Consider the following 17,668-nt stretch of genomic DNA (forward strand, 5'->3'; position numbering starts at 1 on the left):
CTGAAACTTACCTACCCCACCTTTAAGGGACAACTTGAATGATTTTTCCTTTTTTTTCTCTTAATGCATTGCATAAAGATCGGATCGGGAAAAATCGGTATCGGCAGATTGTCAAATCAAATGATCGGAATCGGATCGGGAGCAAAAAAAGCTGATCGGGACATCCCTAGCATATACTGTTTGGTTTTCAAGTCTGTTTCGACTTCTCCAGTTCAACCATGAATACTGTTTATTTCTCCTCCTATAAGTAAAGAAAGGCTTTTCTTACACGACTGTGTTGATATTGCAAAGTGGCATTCCTTATGAATGTCTTTAATGTCTGCGACCTGTGAAACTCTGAGATGTTTGAGCAGGGGATAAACTGAAATTCCAGGCCCCCCCAGTGTCTGTCCTCACAATACACAGACAAAAGCGTGAAACCTAAGACCAGGAATGAGTCCGAGGGCTGAGACCATCAATGGGAGGATGAATGATCGACTAATTACAACACCAACAAAACCTGCTGAACATAATCCACGAGGGGCTAAAGGAGTCCAATTATCTGTCACGGGAGTATTTTATGCCAAACTGTCATTCAGATATCCAATCTGATGTGCAGGGTGCTAATTTAATCACTGCTTAATATAGCTTTTGTAAATAAGTAAAGAATAAGAGGGCATGTGTGTGCAACACAATCTCCTACACAAATGGCACTGGAAAGAGAGGAAGTACACGTTTCAATAGCTTTTTACAGTAAACCTTCTCCATTGAGCTTATTGTTAACTTAACACAATAAATTACCATTAACTTCTTAAAAAATATAAGTATTTTGCACCTTTCTCATTCAAAGGCTTTACAGAAATGCAGGGTTTCTGTTGCAAGGCAATTCAAGTGTCTTAGACCTAAAGAGTACAAAGAGAGACGCATTACACAAGATGCACACAGGTTGACAATACAGAAACGTGAGGGTCTATTTATCCGTAGCCCCTAGACAAGCTAACAAGCCTTTTGGCGGACCCCTCCCCCACACCCTGAACCTTCACTGATGTTTTTTCAGCAAGTGGGGGTCGTTGCCCTCTCGCTGTGTAGTGACCATCTCAGTGGTTATACGAGCGCTAAGTTCCGACGCACTCAGAGCTGGACGTTTTTTAAGGACACACACATTGGGATGTCCACAGACCGTCGTGAACGAGCTCACATGTGGTTCGAATACACGTGCACGCACACAAACACAAACTAACTTAGGCCGCACAGCATGTCACAGCTGAGCAGCATTGTAAACAGTGAGACTCACAAACTGTAGTGAACATATGGCTGAAAACACACACACACACACACACACACACACACACACACACACACACACCACACACACACACACACACACACACACACACACACACACACACACACACACACACACACACACACACACACACACGTCACAGCTGAGCAGCAGTGTAAACATTTCTCGTTTTGAATCAACTGCAAAGAAGGAAATGCCTGTAAAATCATTATCTGAAAATTCGTCCATCTGCATTCTGTATGTCCGTGTTAGCTAAAGCAGAACTTGGCTCATCTGACCCTGTATCCCGGAGCAACAGGGTGCAACAGAGTGGTTACATTGTGTACAGTAAAGGGACTATTCAATGGCTTTCATGCTAAATGTAAAGCCTGCAGACACTTGTTTTTCTAGTCTCATCACAATCACGGTGATAGACTGTATGTCCCGGAATTTAAACTTCCCATACTTTCTATACTTTCTATACTTTCTATCAGGGATGGAAAAGTACTTATTTCCTTTTCTTAAGTAAGAGAAGTAAAACGACTGTCTATACATACTCCATTGCAAGTCAAAGTCCTGAGTTCTTCATGGTACTTAAGTAAAACTATGGAAGTATAATCAGCTAAATGTACTGAAATTATCAAAAGTAAAAGTACTTATTATGCAGAATGGCTCTTTAAAAAGTGTTGTATTATAATAGAACATTATAATAAACAGTTGTTATCACTAGTAAATATGTATAGGAGTTTTTTTAATGTAGTAATCCATCAGTCTGCTTTCTATAAAGTAAAGGGTAGCCTGTAGACATGTTACTGATCATGTGCTTATAATGGAGGATAAACTGCATTATGTGAGAAAAGTGTTACAGCCCTGCATATCAGCAGTATACTTGTATGTTATCAAGTTACACCTAATTCAACTCAATAGCAGCAGATTGAGATCTGAAACATATATAGGGTTCCTATACTGCAACCCTAAATGGGACGAATGGCATGCCTGAATAAGAGGCTCTAATTCAAGTGACGTCTCTCACATCTCTAAGATCTCCAACCAGTGAATGCGTGTCACTGAGTGTGTGAGGCAGCCAGAGAATGAGAGGTGGGGGGTAGGCTAACATAATGGAGGTCAGGAGGTCACAGCTATCAGATTAGGAGGGAAAGGGGTCCCGTTTCCCACCAATGGGCACTTATCACAGGCCTGGAGTGGCCTGCAGGGGCAGGTTGTGAGGGAGAATGCTGGCCTGCAGTGTAAATGCCTCCCATTGAGACTTGATAACTATTGTTAATCCAATCTGTTGAAATATCTGAGACTCATCGTCTATGGGAGAGCTGCAGATTAGTTTAAGAGTGTAAGAGTGCGTTCAGAATACAACACTATAGAGTAAAACTTGATGTAGACATGAAAAGAAGAAGGTTGTCCAGTGTCAAGTCTGAACTAAGTCATATTTAATGATTTGCTAGGGTCTGAAAAGTTTTCCCACCAAGTTTCTCAGAGTCCAAACTGATGTCTTAAATGTCTTGTCTTGTTAAACCCAATAACGTAAAAGCAGGAAATGTGCATATTGAAGAAGAATTTTCTGAAAAATACATTTACAGATGAATCAATTATCAAACTAGTGAACTTGTGTTTGTGTTAATGGACTAAAGGACAAGTCGACTTTATTGTGCAGCTCTTTGAATTTGAAACTCTCAGTATATAGGTGGATAAGGCCCTTAAATATGCAAACACAAGCACACAAGCAGAGCATTTCCAAGTCTATAAGGCCATAAGAATTTCCAAAAAATCACTGTCCATCGAACCCATTGATCTGCCCTGCTACCCACCTGTAAATTAGGTCATTTTTGTTCTATTTGCCAAAGCAAAATAGAGAAAAGTGGCAAACCTTGGTAAACAGTTAAAGCAAACCATCTTTAAGTAATGCGAGGTAGAATTTGGGATTCAGCACTGTGAATGGAAAAATTGTACATAAATGTAAGGCTGCCTTTCTGTAACTGGCCCTTAACTGGTTGCATTCCAGTCACTATGAATTAATTACTTTAACTCTAAATGTGTTCAGTGTTGGTTTTAATGAAGTGCGGCCCTTCCAGCCCAACATAGTGGTCGCATTGTGAATGAGGACACTTACAGTATAGTCAAACATTGTATTGATGGTGTCAATTCAGTCCTACCAAATCCCAGTTGATCCTGAATATAAGGGCAGCGTTTAGTTCAGAAGAGTGCTTTAGAGGCATCTTTTCAGCGTCTCCACTGAACAAGCCAGTATCCTGTAGAAACAGACAGCCGGGCAGACAGAGCCCTGCAGGGTTCCTCAGTCCTGCTCAGGCAAGCAGAAAGAGCTCGGCCGTCACTCTGAATGAGACACATTCCATAACAACGGGAGAATATGTAGCCTGGGGGGCCTAAACAACAGTTACAGTATAGAAAGTGGGGCTGTATACAGTATAGGATAGAAGGGAGGCGCCCATGTTGTACCATCTTTAATGCAGAAGAAAAGTAATTTCCCCAGCAAACCCTGTGACTTATCTCTTATCTAGCACAGCAGATCAAAGCTACTTCTGTTCTGCACATCAATTCTGCCCTGAACTATATGTTCCACAAGGTTTCAAAAACTATGAAATTCCTCTGTGACCAACGGGTGATTGGATTCTTGGTTAATTATTTGGCTTGAGATTTAATCAATGAAACATGTATGTTTTGGGAACCGCTACCTATGCACAGACAAACAGAGACATTCTTTACATAAATCATTGTAAATAAACTTTGCAAAAATAACTCACATAGCTATGAAAATGGACACATTTTTTAAATTGTCTCAACAGGGTTGGCAGGAAATTACAGTTTCACCCTGCTACCTGAATACGGATTGAAGGAATTATCTTGTTAGGTTATAACTTGGAACATGACATGGTCTTAAAAAAAGGTGTTATGCAGGAAATGACCTGAGGAATCAAATCCAACTGCCTTGCTGTCACACTTAAAAGTCCCACTCTCTTTTCTTGTAGCTGTAATGACTCGGCTAATCAGTGCACTGTGAAGTCAGAACATCCGGAAAGGTCTGAGCTGTAATTGGCCCACAATGCCTGGGAGGTGTTATCTCAACTAATGACAGACACAGTATTGATTCTTCTGCCTCAAAAGCAAAGAGGGGACAAGCTGAAACACATTATGGTAATAGATGTTTATGTGTGTTGGCGGCGCAGAAGGGCTACTTTTGGAGATTTTAAAGCTGTGCGGCTAGTTTTTAGAAGTTTATCGAAAGTTTACAATCAGTGTTGTCTATAAGGAAGTGTTTTTAGTTCAGTTGGAAAGGCAGAATATTGCAAGTGTTCTCCAGAACCCATACACAATCTTTACCACAGACTCACATATCTGGAGCTGGAGTTCGCTTTACATCTCCGAGTACTGATGTGTAGCGGTGGCAAAACAGCGCCCTCAATTGTCCACATTGTGAACCACAACAAGAAGGAATAGGGTGAAAACATTGTATAGAGCTACCATTATTAATCAACTAGTTGATAACAATTGACTTGATGGCCAATTTGATAATAAAGTACAATGGGAGCCAGAGCCTTTTCTTATCAAGCTCCACATTTGTGGAATCAGCTTCCAGTTTGTGTTCGGGCGGCAGACACCCTATCCGTTTTTAAGAGTGCGCTTAAGACCTTCCTTTTTGATAAAGCTTATAGTTAGGGCTGATTAGATTCAGCCCCTAGTTTTGCTGATATAGGCTTAGTTTGTCGGGGGACATCTTACTTCTTCCTTCTCTCTGTCTATACCTGTGTACTCTCATGTTCCGATTAACCCAGCTTCCCCAAATGTCTTTCTTTTTGGTGTCTATATACGCTGGGATCCGGAGTCATGGATGATCCTGCGCTCCTCTGTCCTGGATCGCGAGCCCTGGATCTTGAGTCGTGGCTGTGGTCCTGGATCATAGGTCCTGGATGGATATCCTCGTGGATTCATCTTCCTATTATACACACATGCATTTCCAAACATTTGGACTACCTATGTTGCAAATGTATTATCTTTTCAATTTACACACGGCATCTGCACGTCTGTCCGTCCTGGGAGAGGGATCCCTCCTCTGTTGCTCTCCCTGAGGTTTCTCCCATTTTTCCCTTTAAACTGTGGGTTTTCTCCGGAAGTTTTTCCTTGTACGATGTGAGGGTCTAAGGACAGAGGCTGTCGTATTGTCATACTGATATTCTGTACAAACTGTAAAGTCCACTGAGACAAATGTAACATTTGTGATATTGGGCTATATAAATAAACATTGATTGATTGATTGATAATCAATTTATCCGATTGTGTCATTCATAAGGAAAAAAAAAGTCACAAAAAGTCCAGCTTCTCAAATTTGATATTTATTTTATTTGACTGAAAACTTAATATATTTGAGTTGTGTACAAAGCTGTTCATCTGAGGACATCATTTGGGGCCTAATGAGAAACTGATCGAATCCTTTTAGCATTTTCGGACATTTTCACACACAACTACACGAATGGATAAGAAACTAATCTTCAACGAAACAATGACTGATACCTCATTCACACCAACGCAACACCGGTTCACACCGCCCAGAGTCCAACTGGTGCTGCGTCATTGCGTCATCGTTTGCGTCATGACGTAACCGTTTGCGTGCCTGCTTCATAAAGCCAAACCGCGCGGAACCCCCTCACAGCTCACACCGACAACAACAACAACAACAATGGCCGATTGTGCTCCAGCTTCCCAGTAGGTAGCTGGTCTCTTCCGTGGACCACTGCTGCTTGTTAAGTTTCTCCATCGTTGTGTACAAACTGGATAAAACGCCGGCTTTTTGTTGTTGTTCAGGTGTTGATCCCGCCCCTACCCCCGCCTCGACGCAAGTGTGACGTATGTGGTGCTTTTGCTCTGGCCGGACAATTTTTTGATGCTTGAAACGAACCGGATTCCGGAGCTAAGAGGCTGCTCCGCTGCGGTGTGAACAGGAAAACCCGGTGCTTTTCAAGCTCCAGCTCCGAACCGGCCCTGAAACACTGTTGGTGTGAATGAGGTATTAGTCCTGCGCAGTTGTCTATTTTTAAAATGATTGATCTGGTTTAAAATGCAACCACACTAGATGCAAGCAGTTTTCTTTTTTGATCTCATTGATCCGTTTATACAAACAGTACACTCTTAGTATAAACGGCTATTATCTTTGAAGAATAACATGTTAACACGTTGAGAATTATCAGTAAAATCGGCTGTAAAAACAAACTTTCCCAGACAGGTGGTGCGCCCCTAAAGGAACACACCTGCGGAAAATCAAACACAATGTCCATAAGGCCTGTCGACAGCAAACAACACCTCATGGCAGATAAGGCGCGGTCGAAATACTGAGGAAAAACATGTAATATCTCTGATTGTCTGCACGATTGTGTGTTTTAGGTGTGTATTACAATCTGTTTAATATGATGCTCACTATAGATAATGTAATTACAAGCTATTTATTTTCATCAGTGTGGTGGCCGAGCCTCGGGCTACACTCTCAACACATCTGCACTGTTGATGTCACAGCACAAAGGAAACCACAGACGTGTGTTCACAGCTATTATGCTTCCTCAATAATAAGAGTCGACAATTATGTCCTTAAAGGGGCCGCCCTTCTGACATTTAATAGCGCGTGAGGTGACTTGCAAGAAGACGTAAGGGTAGACTAAAGAATCATCACTGCTGTCAAAGTTAACCCTAAAACTGATTTATGTCTTTGTGCCAAAAACAAAAAGAATATCTCCAAGTACTTCAAAGAGATCTTGAGGCATGAAACACCAGCAGCTGCTTCACTTGTGCAGTTGATGGTTTCTATCAGCAGAGGGAGACGTAACCACTGCGAGTGTTATGATGGGGTTCAACGGGACACCGACCTCATTACAGCCCAAAGCACTTAAGTCACAGGACAGTCATCAGCATGCTCACACACGCACATAAACACACAAATAACAAAGAGAGGCAGATGGTGCAGACACACAGGCCATCATAGGAAACATGGACTAAATATTTAGTTACACTAACCTTTAGCAAAGGGCCATGTTGCACACAGAGGTTTGGATGACTAAGTACTTCCAAGCTATCTGAAACAAAGCCTCCCTCTATTATCACTGTGTGGTACTTTATGTACGTATTTCTTTATTAATGAATGACAAGCCTTTAAAACAAGTGAGGATATGAGCCTGACTTCCCCTTTTGACCAGTCAAGGAACGCGATATATTGTACATTTGAATCTATCAACAGTAGAGCCCAGCACTACAAAGACTTATTATCAAGCCACTGCGTTCCACTTATCTGTACTCATTCTTAACAAACTGTTTTCTTTTGTTCATTTATTTATCAGGTGCATCTGAAAGTACATTTTCTTTTAAAAAACGGCCCGGCGGGACTTTGGGTGAACTTGAAGGGAAGGGTCATCCCACTCTGACAAATCATTTACCTGAAAAGAATGAAGGGACTCTCCCACACCTGGAATCCAGACACTCTGCTTGTCTAATATGGGCAGGGTTACAGGGTCACAGAGTTGGAAAGGTCACGTTCAGGTTAGCTACATATTTACTTCAGAATATCTGGGTGTGAATCAGAGAACGGCTTATTAACATAAGCTTTTGGTACAGGGTACAAGTACAGGGTATTTTGGAGGGCCTCAGGGTGGCTACAGGTCAGAAAATAGGGCATGTTAACTGGAGGGTTACAAGCTTTGGGGATATCATTGATTGACTGACTGACTGTGTGTGTGAGTAGTGACTCTACTGGTTTGGTTTAATTGTATAAGATTAACTTGAACTAAATGACTAGCTATTTTCATTCAAAGGTCCGAAGTGTACTATTACACAGCTTTTTTCAGAATAAAAAAAAAATGGGTGATGTTGTTTCAGAGTGGTAAATCAAAGCAAATAAGTGTATTGCTTTTCCTCTAATGTTGGGTGATATTTTACAGCATCAGGACGTGGGTCCAAATATACTGTAGTTTTTCTGTGGCAGAAAACTTCTAAGATGAGGCGATGCTTGTGGGTTTTGATGACACTTTTATAAAATATCACAACCTATTCATGCGTTCACATTCAGTTCTTGCGAGGGATGTATCGAACATGTACCAGTGTTGAATTCATCAATATCAGGTGACAACAAGGACCTAATACTAGATTGGCCCATTGTTACAGTTTCCTGTTTCGGCCATTTTAGTAAGTAATTGACCAATGTCTGATGTCAGTTATTGTGCACCTCTCGTTATTAACACTTTGCATGAAATCGCCCGCCAGAGTTCAATTTATGGTGATGCACTGGCGGAATTGGCAAGGAATGAAAAAATGAAAACAATAAACACTTGTATTGGGATGGTTGTGCTTTAAATATTGCCCTAACCCCAACAATATTTGTTGGCAATCTGCCCCCCTCCAGCAGATCCCACCTGTATGTGGGACACACAAATAAAGCAATGCTACATAGGGTTAATGCTAACAGGAAGTCCCACCTGGCTGATCAGATGCAGCCTGTTAACATTTCCGTTTCAGAGCACCAACAAGTTGACAGTCTGTTGATGAAATGAGAGAGGAAAATAGTTTCATTTTTCCATTGCTAACCAGCAGTTGGGGGGAGTGTGGAGGTGGAGGGGTTAGTGGAGAAACCATCTGCTTTCCTGTGACTGCCGAACAGGACAGTGCACGGCAAGTCTGAACCTTTTCCTTCTTCAGACAACTCACGCACATGAAAGAGGCCAAGGGGTCCGATTTGGGGCCAAACGTTGAGCAATGTTGTGTCACCTCATAAAGAAATGTCAGATTCCAACCATAGCCATATTTATGACCCTCAACTGAACAAAAATGCTCAACAGGAGATGCTTTTCTCCCACTGCTTTTAAACCTCTGGCTGAGGATCGGAAGCTAAATCATTTCAGGTTTTGCCATAACAGCTCATCACCAATCACAGAGACTGATCAGCTCGTGTTGTGTCCAGGGCCAGCTGGTGATGACAACACTGTCATTCTCACTTCCCACAAAGATGAGATAACGTAGCGAGATGAAGCAACGTGGAGATCAGAAGTCTGGCATAAGGAGTGTTGACTTTGGGGATTAGGATCCATAACCGGATGGGCACAAACGGAACAAATGAGCCAGATCATCTTTGAGAGGCATCAGTAACTGCAGGGAAATGGAAAACAAAGCTGACATCCTTTAAATAATCCTTTGACCTCTTTGTTTGCCATCTGTTACTTTGACATGTCTGTGCTAATATATACACTGTATATCCCATGAGGATTTGTTTGTGCACATATTTATTTATGTGTGGGTTGTTGTTCTTAGTATTATCCTTTCCCAGATGAGAACAGGCACAATGAATGTGGGTTATGAGAATATGTTTGTAAAGTGTAATTTCAGGGAAATGGAGACTCTTGATCTTGAAGCAAAGTGACATAAACAAACTAAGTAAAAAAATCAACTAGACTCAACATTCAGCCCCTGCAGCTTTTGATGAAGGGTATGTCTTAATTTAGGAGAAGGCTTACGGCCCGTCCACACTACAGCTTCAAAAAAAAGCTTGGAGCTGGGCGTGTCTGAAGCTCGACCAACAACCAATCACATGAATCTCCCGCCCCTGACACACAAGCAGCGGTTTGATTGGCTAGAGCTTGTACTGGCATATGATTTGATTGGCTGACGCTTCCACCGAAAGCTTCAGAAGCTTCAAAAGTTGAACATTGCTCAACTTTTGCAGCCTGAAACGCCAGGAAAGCTCCGCTCTGCTTCCCACAATGCAGTTCGGCGAAAAGTGACGTCACCCCATTCAAAGTGAATGGGCAGACGCGTTGGAAACCGTTTTTGAAGCTGTCGAAGCTGTAGTGTGGACGGGCCGTTAGAGACTTAAAGGATTTACCTAGAAAAACATGTAAAAATGGTCATTTATATAAAGAGTGGGATATCTGTTCCATCTTGCCTGCATCCTGCAATCATTGTTAGATCTAAATTAAATTTGGGATTGGACATGTTTAACTTTGTATACTCACAATGGGTAATTGTACTGTTTGCCCACATGACTTGAGCATGTCCTATCACACATACGTAAAGTCTTTGGCTGTGTTCAATAGTGACCCCTTTAATGTTTCTCACCCATATAGTAAAATAGGCCTGGCAGACAGGCTGGTAGACTTGGCTTCAGAACAAACCAACCATCATGACTCTGCCAGGAATGGATTGAGGCTGTGATGCGCTGAGACATGAATTTGAGGGAGTGCTTTTTTCCTTCCTTGCAGCGATCCCAGGCATCATTTGTGTTACATTCATCTCAAACTGCAAAAGTCAAAGCTTTTTCGTGTAATATATCGTCTTAAATATACCACATTCACACACAAGTTCTATGAAAGTCATCTCTAAAACTCAAATTCAAGTTAAAATTGCATTCATGTGGGATGGATACTACCGACCAACCAAAACCAAAACAGAGTCCTTCAGACTCTTTACAGATGATATCCCAGTGCCTTGCAGTGTTTATTTCTGCTCACTCGTGCCAAAACGAGTCAAACGTTGTTCTCCATGAGTCATGATAAACAGGGGTACATAGGACATTTCTCCTGCTCTCAAACAGATGGAGGGGAAATCCAAACGCCATTATTACCAGACAGTCAATAACATCGGCGACTGGTTTTTCGTGCGAGAAGGTTTGTGAAATTTGGAGATGTGAAACAATGACTTTATCATAGAATAGGCTTCCTATCCAAAAAATCATGACATCTCACACTTGGTTGTAGAGTTTTTAAACTGAGTTGGATCCACCCAGACACAAAAATGTCTGGTTTAACACGATAAAGTGTAACCGTGTGTGCGTGCAATTGTCAGGGAGTCCACTTGATGCTAGGAGAGCAGGAATGAAGCCTTGGACTTTATAAACCATTGGGTAATTCCAGCAATGTCAACCAGGCCATTTCCTCAGCCTCTTAATCCCAAAATGAGTGAAGCATGTGTTTAAACATCAAAAGGTCCTGGGACTATGGCCGTTCGGGAGCAATCTCATGCGACCATGCTAGTGAATAGGAGTCATTTCCAGAAGCTTTACCCAGCAGACCAGGCTTTAAGTGCCCTCAATTGGTCTATTAGGAAACAAATGAATACAATGAATGAAAGCTTTCTGGTTGAGTGGACAAGTGGGAGGCTGCGTCATCACATCACCATATGAAGCTCAAATCATTTACTTGTATTAGTCCTCAGATACCTGTTTGACATTCTTTCAAAAAAGTTAGTTTGAGAAGACCAGGCAGATCAAATATGAGAATGAAACATATTAAATATTCTAATATAATGTACAATATAATCAATCAATACTATTACTATTGTAAGAAACTGGGATGGACATATTTCATGACATTTTATAGACCCCTCTAATAATGTTTGAAACAATCTGCAGATGAAACGATCAAGAAAAAATACAGCAATGCCTTGGTTTCAGAAAGTCCATAACAAATTTAAAGGTAAAACAATTGTTTAAATTTTGTTTGGAACGCACTGAAAAAATAGAGAATTTGAACGCGCTATAAGGGAGGTTTGAAGTCTTTCTAATGATGCTCTGATAGATCTGTTTCACTGTCAATATTGGAAACCACTTAATGTCATACATTAAAGTTATTATCTCTCAATGAAGGTGGGAAACATTTAGCTGCCACTTTTCAAGTCTACGGGGTTTGACACAAAATTGTCTTTGGATATAATATTTCCTAAGATAAGTGAACAGTATTGTTCTCCTACTATATATTGCTACTCAGTGTTAGCATGACTATATGTCTGTCAGGTATTAGCTTAACATTAAAGTCACAGTGGTAGCATCTGTTTATCTTAGAAAACCAACACATTTTCAATTTTGTTTAACAACCACTTTTCTTAAAGGTGGGGTAGGTAATTTTAGAGAAACCAGCTTGAGTGCGCTAGAATTTGAAAATACACAACCGGAGAAAATCTGCCACTTCCTTACAGAGCCCCTCCTCCAACACACATGAACGCGCACATGACCAATGAGGGCACGAGATAAGTTTGTGCACAGATGGAAGGCTGACAGGCAGGAAGGCCATCCAGTTATTTCAGCCGGGCCGGCTAAAATGATTGGTCGTGCTTTTTACAGAACTACGGCTTCCACAGATGACATTTTTTTATGGATTTGTTGTCAAAGCACTTCAGATATTCATTGCTATCGGGATGTTAAGAGCATTCCATGGAATATAACAAAAAGTGTATCTCGAGCCGGTTTCTCAAATGTACCTACCCCACCTTAAAGTGTTGCCACATGAAAGCCATAGACTGAGCCTTTACTCATCTTATGACTCTCTTTAAGGGAAATGTCTCAGACACTTGATATCACTTTTTCATAAAAGTGATAAAGGAAATTGTTGAGCTGATCTGATCCAAAGAGTGAGTTGTGGAGGAAGAGACGGGATAAAAAAGAGGCAATTCTGTGGCTTTGCTTGCTCTGAGGAACTTCATCTCCATAATCTACTATAAGCAAAGAAACTGTTTGCCGCTGAAAGCCCCTGTGCAAGACAATACAAGCATCCAAAGGCAGTGGTAATGAAAGCCCAGAAAACTGCTGACTCATTATCAGAATACAGCAGACCAGACCAAGCCATAGAAACCTACTGTTGCACCTCCAGAGCAGCTGACACTTTCATTACGCTTCAATGTCGGGCAACTTAAAGACGAGCACTACCACTAATTCTACAGTAAATGTGTGATTTGTATTTCAATTACATCAAATGATGATTGAGGTTGTGATTTTGGTTGCATGCCATGTAGACTGTGTGTATAAGATGCTATTAGGCCACAGTATGTTCTAAACATTTTTGATTGAAATTCACAGTTTAACACTACTTCAGACATTTGGGAACACACATGGAGAACCAAGACAGAAAATGTTCCCTGCTTCTGTTCCTATGATTTGTGTTTTACCCTGTCAGCTAATGCTGTAGCTTACTTTCCCTTTAGTTATATTAGATCTCACCTTCCCTTAATTATACCCCATTCAAGCCCGCAGACAAAACAAATCCACCACAACAAGACACTAGACACAGCTTCCTGTTCTAACAGGAAAACAAAACTACATTTATAACGGTTAGACATTTTGAAATCATCAGGTCTTTTTTCCAAAACTTGATACATTTTACAGGGTTAAACAGTAAGTAGTAAAAAATTAACAATAAATTGGCTTTTGTTTGCTCAATTAGTGGATTGCTCTTTTAACAGGAAATAGATGTGGCGATTGACTGATGTTACATTGGGACAACTTGATAGGAAAGCTTTTAGAAATGGCCAAAATGTATAATTTGTATGGGGAAAAAAGCCATAATGCAAAAGGGACTGGACTGAATCAAACAACAGAGGGACGGACCATGTCTGATCAACAAAGGTCTTGTTTTGTAATGTCCATCTTTTCCATCTTCACTCAAGACCCACCCAGCTCCAAATCCAGAAGTGAAAACATTCCTTCTTAAATTATCCCATTAGAACAAAAGCAACTCTACAAAAAAAGGGACAAAAGAGGGAAAACAAGCATTCCAATCATGTTGGTTCAAGCTTTGCAATACCAGAATACTGCATGTGAAAGCGGAACAGGAGGCAGGCGCACCAAAAGTATCGCCCCCAGGGCTGTGGTGCTGTGTGGTCAGTCAGAAGGGTGTGGTTCTGTACCACCTACAGCATCCTGGAGACAAGACAGGCTGACTCACTTATATTGGCGGTCAGATATTGTTTGCCCTTGCAACCAGCAAGTGTTTTTATTGCTTTGACATGAATGGCTGGAAAAATAGTGGCACATCAACAGTCATAACTCACATTGAAACTTTGCCAAAGTCCGATTCAGGCTATTGTCCCTGAGTCGTCAAATGAGAATATCAGAGCGCAGCATGAGTCATTGCAAACGCCTTCTATGTCCTCTGAGAAGGGAAAAGTGCTGCAGCAAGAACTTGAAAGCGGAGGAGTCACAGAATCAAGTGTCCATGATTGATAAACCATGTCTAAATCCCTTCCGAGGGATTTGGGAGAAGGAAAACATGGAGGTGTTTTCAAACCCCATGTGATTTACCCATAACACTTTCATGGAGTTTTGGAACAAAATGCAGCTGACAGTGTAGGAGTAGAGAGAGACAGAGAGGTTGAGGGATCATTAGTCATCTTCCAGACATATAACCCAGCGACTGGATTACTGTGGGCCTCGATCATTTGAACAGATGTACAGGGATTTCCTTCACTATTGTTTTGCATTAGTCATGTCGCTGAATGGCTACAGATAGCTACAGCCTTTGTTTTCACTGCAAGGATTTTTTAAGTCAAATGTAAATTGTACTCTTCTGAAATTGATTATATTCTCATGTGCTTTCATTTTTGCTGTTATGGAACTTCATGGATGTTTCAGGGTGTTCATGGACCTGGCTTGTGTACCAATTACAAGAGTCAAAAGTCAAAATGTTGACTTGCTTTCAGTTATATATTAACCTGTTCACTTAATGTCTGGTCCCTGACATAGAGACTTTATTTCTACATTGTTTTTGTCAATCGAGAAACCATGAAAAAGTATTTCTTATTATTGTCCATTATTAGTTATATCCAAGTTTTCTTTTTATTTGATATTTGTAAGAATCATGAAGCTGGATCTCAAATCTTACTTTCATGTATTTCCCCCCCACTCCTAGCCTTACCAATCAAAGGGGGATATTTCACTTTCAAGACATGATTTAAGGACAACTGAGCATACAGTAAAACTGGACCAAACCATTCAAACATCACCGAAAACGTACAAGGCAGCAGTAAAAAAACAACAAGAAGAGACCTAAAGGAGGGTGTCATCTAGACACAATGCACCCTTTTCAAGTGTGGGTGGGGTAGACAGGTCTGACCATCTGAGTACCTGCTCTCTTTACTTGTCCCTCTCTCTGTGTCTTGCAAGTTAACTTTTATGATGGTGGTCCAAGGAGAAATGCATTGGGTGTGGGGGACACTTAAATGTACACAGGCTGTCCTTGAAGACGAAAGACTAGATGGGCAGGCTACAACCTTTCATCCCCAGACATCAAAGATTGAGTGGGCCAACCCAGACCCACAAGTACAGAGCTGAACAACACATTACAGCACACACCACACACACACACACACACACACACACACACACACACACAACACACACACACACACACACACACACACACAACACACACACACAACACACACACACACACACACACACACACACACACACACACACACACACACACACACACACACACACACACACACACACACACACACACACACACACACACACACACACACACACACACACACACACACACACACACACAACAGTGTGTCATTCTGCAAAAAAAACTGCCACCACTGCTGCAGAAAAAGAAAGATCTTTCTCCAAGAAGGTCTTTCCTGAATGACAGGCCTGTTGTCTTTGTTCTGTGGCTGACGTGATGCACTGTAACAGTCAATGTTTGCAATGCTTTCAGCTCATCTTATCTTGTATTTTTACATACTACATTTGTGTTGGATGTTGCCATGATATTTGGTGTAGGGATATCCATGATACCCAAAAGATTAATCTTGTTTGATTACTTTTGCTCTTCCTTGACTTTTAAATGGGTCCAATACGTTATTCGTACATTTCATTTAGCTGACCCTTTTATCCAAAGCCACATTGAATACAAGTACCTTGGTCATTGGTGTTAGAAGATATTAGCATAACATAAACACCATTTTCCAGCCAAATGCTGGTAAAATAAGCACGTCGATGAATACGTCGATAGTTGATAAAGTTGGATCATTCACTAGCCATTTGGAAAGTGAACAAAACGTTTTTACACTGTTTCTCAAAATACCTCTTTGCCCAAGTACAGCATCTTAATGGCATTCTCATTCTATCTAATACCAATATGTCAAACAAGTTTCAAAATAATGCTCAGTCCTTTTAAAACACTTGAAACCTTTACCTCTCCCATTATCTTTTTTTTCAAATTCTTCAGGACATGGTTTGGTTTGATCTCGGCCCAACTGTCCTTGCTGCCAAAATGAAGACAGGTGATGGGTGATTATCATTACCGTCACATGCCTGGCATTTACTTCTTCAAGTATTCAGGTTTTATGTGGACTTTACTTTTGTGCAACATATTCTCACAATTCAGATTCAAAAAGCTGTTTCCAAAGCAGTGTCAGCAGCATTTAGCTGTTCTCGCTGGTGAGAAAAAGCTCAATGTGGGGCTATTGGCTGTGATCTCTGTCAGAATGGGACACTGTGAGCTGAAGGGAGACACAGACTACATCCTGCAGTGTTTCAGTTGGATGGTAGGAGAAGTCAGTAAGAATACATGGCTATTGTCTGCTCTGATGCATTCCCCCCGAGCTGTGACTATTCACCAAGGCGACTCCACTGTGTGTGTGTGTGAGACAGAGAAAGCATGCCGAGCCCTCACTTGGACTTTAGCCACTGAGCTTATGGCCATTTGGACTCACTGAGGGGGAGCAGAGATCAAGTAAAGTCAGGACTTAAAGATGGGGTGAGGGAGGGGTAAAGGACCATTCTGTGTGATTGACAATGATCCACGCACACACACCAGAATTTGGGGCAACACACACACACAGCATTTCTGGCAGCAAAGGAAGGTGAACTCCAGTGTGTTTCTGTCTGTGTGTGTGTGTGTGTGTGTGGTGTGTGTGTGTGTGTGGGTGTGTGTGTGTGTGTGTGTGTGTGTGTGTGGGTGTGTGTGTGTGTGTGTGTGTGTGTGTGTGTGTGTGTGTGTGTGTGTGTGTGTGTGTGTGTGTGTGTGTGGCCTCTTGTTTTCTTTTCCGACAAACAATGCACTATTCTACTGGAGAGAATAAATACAACAAGAACTACAAAAGGCTTGCCGCAGCCGCTACAAATTGTTACAGGAAGGACATTGAGAGGGCTGAATTCCATGGTGCCACACACAAGAGAGTCTCTAAAAAGCTTGATGAAACAGCAGGGTGAGTTTTCCTCGTTATGTTTCCTTTCCTCTGGTTTCAAATCTATATACTCCCAAGTGCTAGATGGAAATCATTCAGCCACAACGAAATGCTTCAATAGCAAAGGAAGAGGGGCAAGTACATTTATAACCTCCTTTTTCTGCAAAGACAAACAGAAGAACTATCCCAGCTTTTCAATAACAGCTATAAAAAAAGAAATCCGCCATGGCTTGTTAGTATGCAATGAGCGCTCCTAAGCGTTTAATAACCCCTAGGAGGGATCTGGGCTTCTACTCAGTTGTATGATGTCAGTTGCGCAGCCATTTTACCCCGCAAAAAGCTAAGAGGTGCAGACTTCTCTGCCTCTTCGGCTTAATAAGGAAGCAAATCTTATAACTATGCCGCTTTTGAGCCCAGATCAGACCTATTAGGTAA

The 17,668-nt window shown here is 41.4% G+C and overlaps 2 protein-coding genes across 2 annotated transcripts in view; one reads left to right on the forward strand and one right to left on the reverse strand.

Annotated features, from left to right (window-relative positions):
- The window catches only part of col18a1a (collagen type XVIII alpha 1 chain a), a 114,388-nt gene that overhangs the window by 79,183 nt on the left and 17,537 nt on the right, over nucleotides 1–17,668 (reverse strand). The window lies entirely within an intron of this gene.
- obsl1b (obscurin like cytoskeletal adaptor 1b) overlaps nucleotides 17,118–17,668 on the forward strand; it is a 73,021-nt gene continuing 72,470 nt past the window's right edge. The window contains exon 1 of the mRNA XM_034221456.1: nucleotides 17,118–17,254. The gene's annotated coding sequence lies outside the window, so the exon portion shown is untranslated. The remainder of the gene's footprint in view (nucleotides 17,255–17,668) is intronic.

This window comes from Gymnodraco acuticeps, unplaced genomic scaffold (assembly GCF_902827175.1).
Source record: "Gymnodraco acuticeps unplaced genomic scaffold, fGymAcu1.1, whole genome shotgun sequence".
In the NCBI taxonomy this organism is placed as follows: domain Eukaryota; kingdom Metazoa; phylum Chordata; class Actinopteri; order Perciformes; family Bathydraconidae; genus Gymnodraco; species Gymnodraco acuticeps.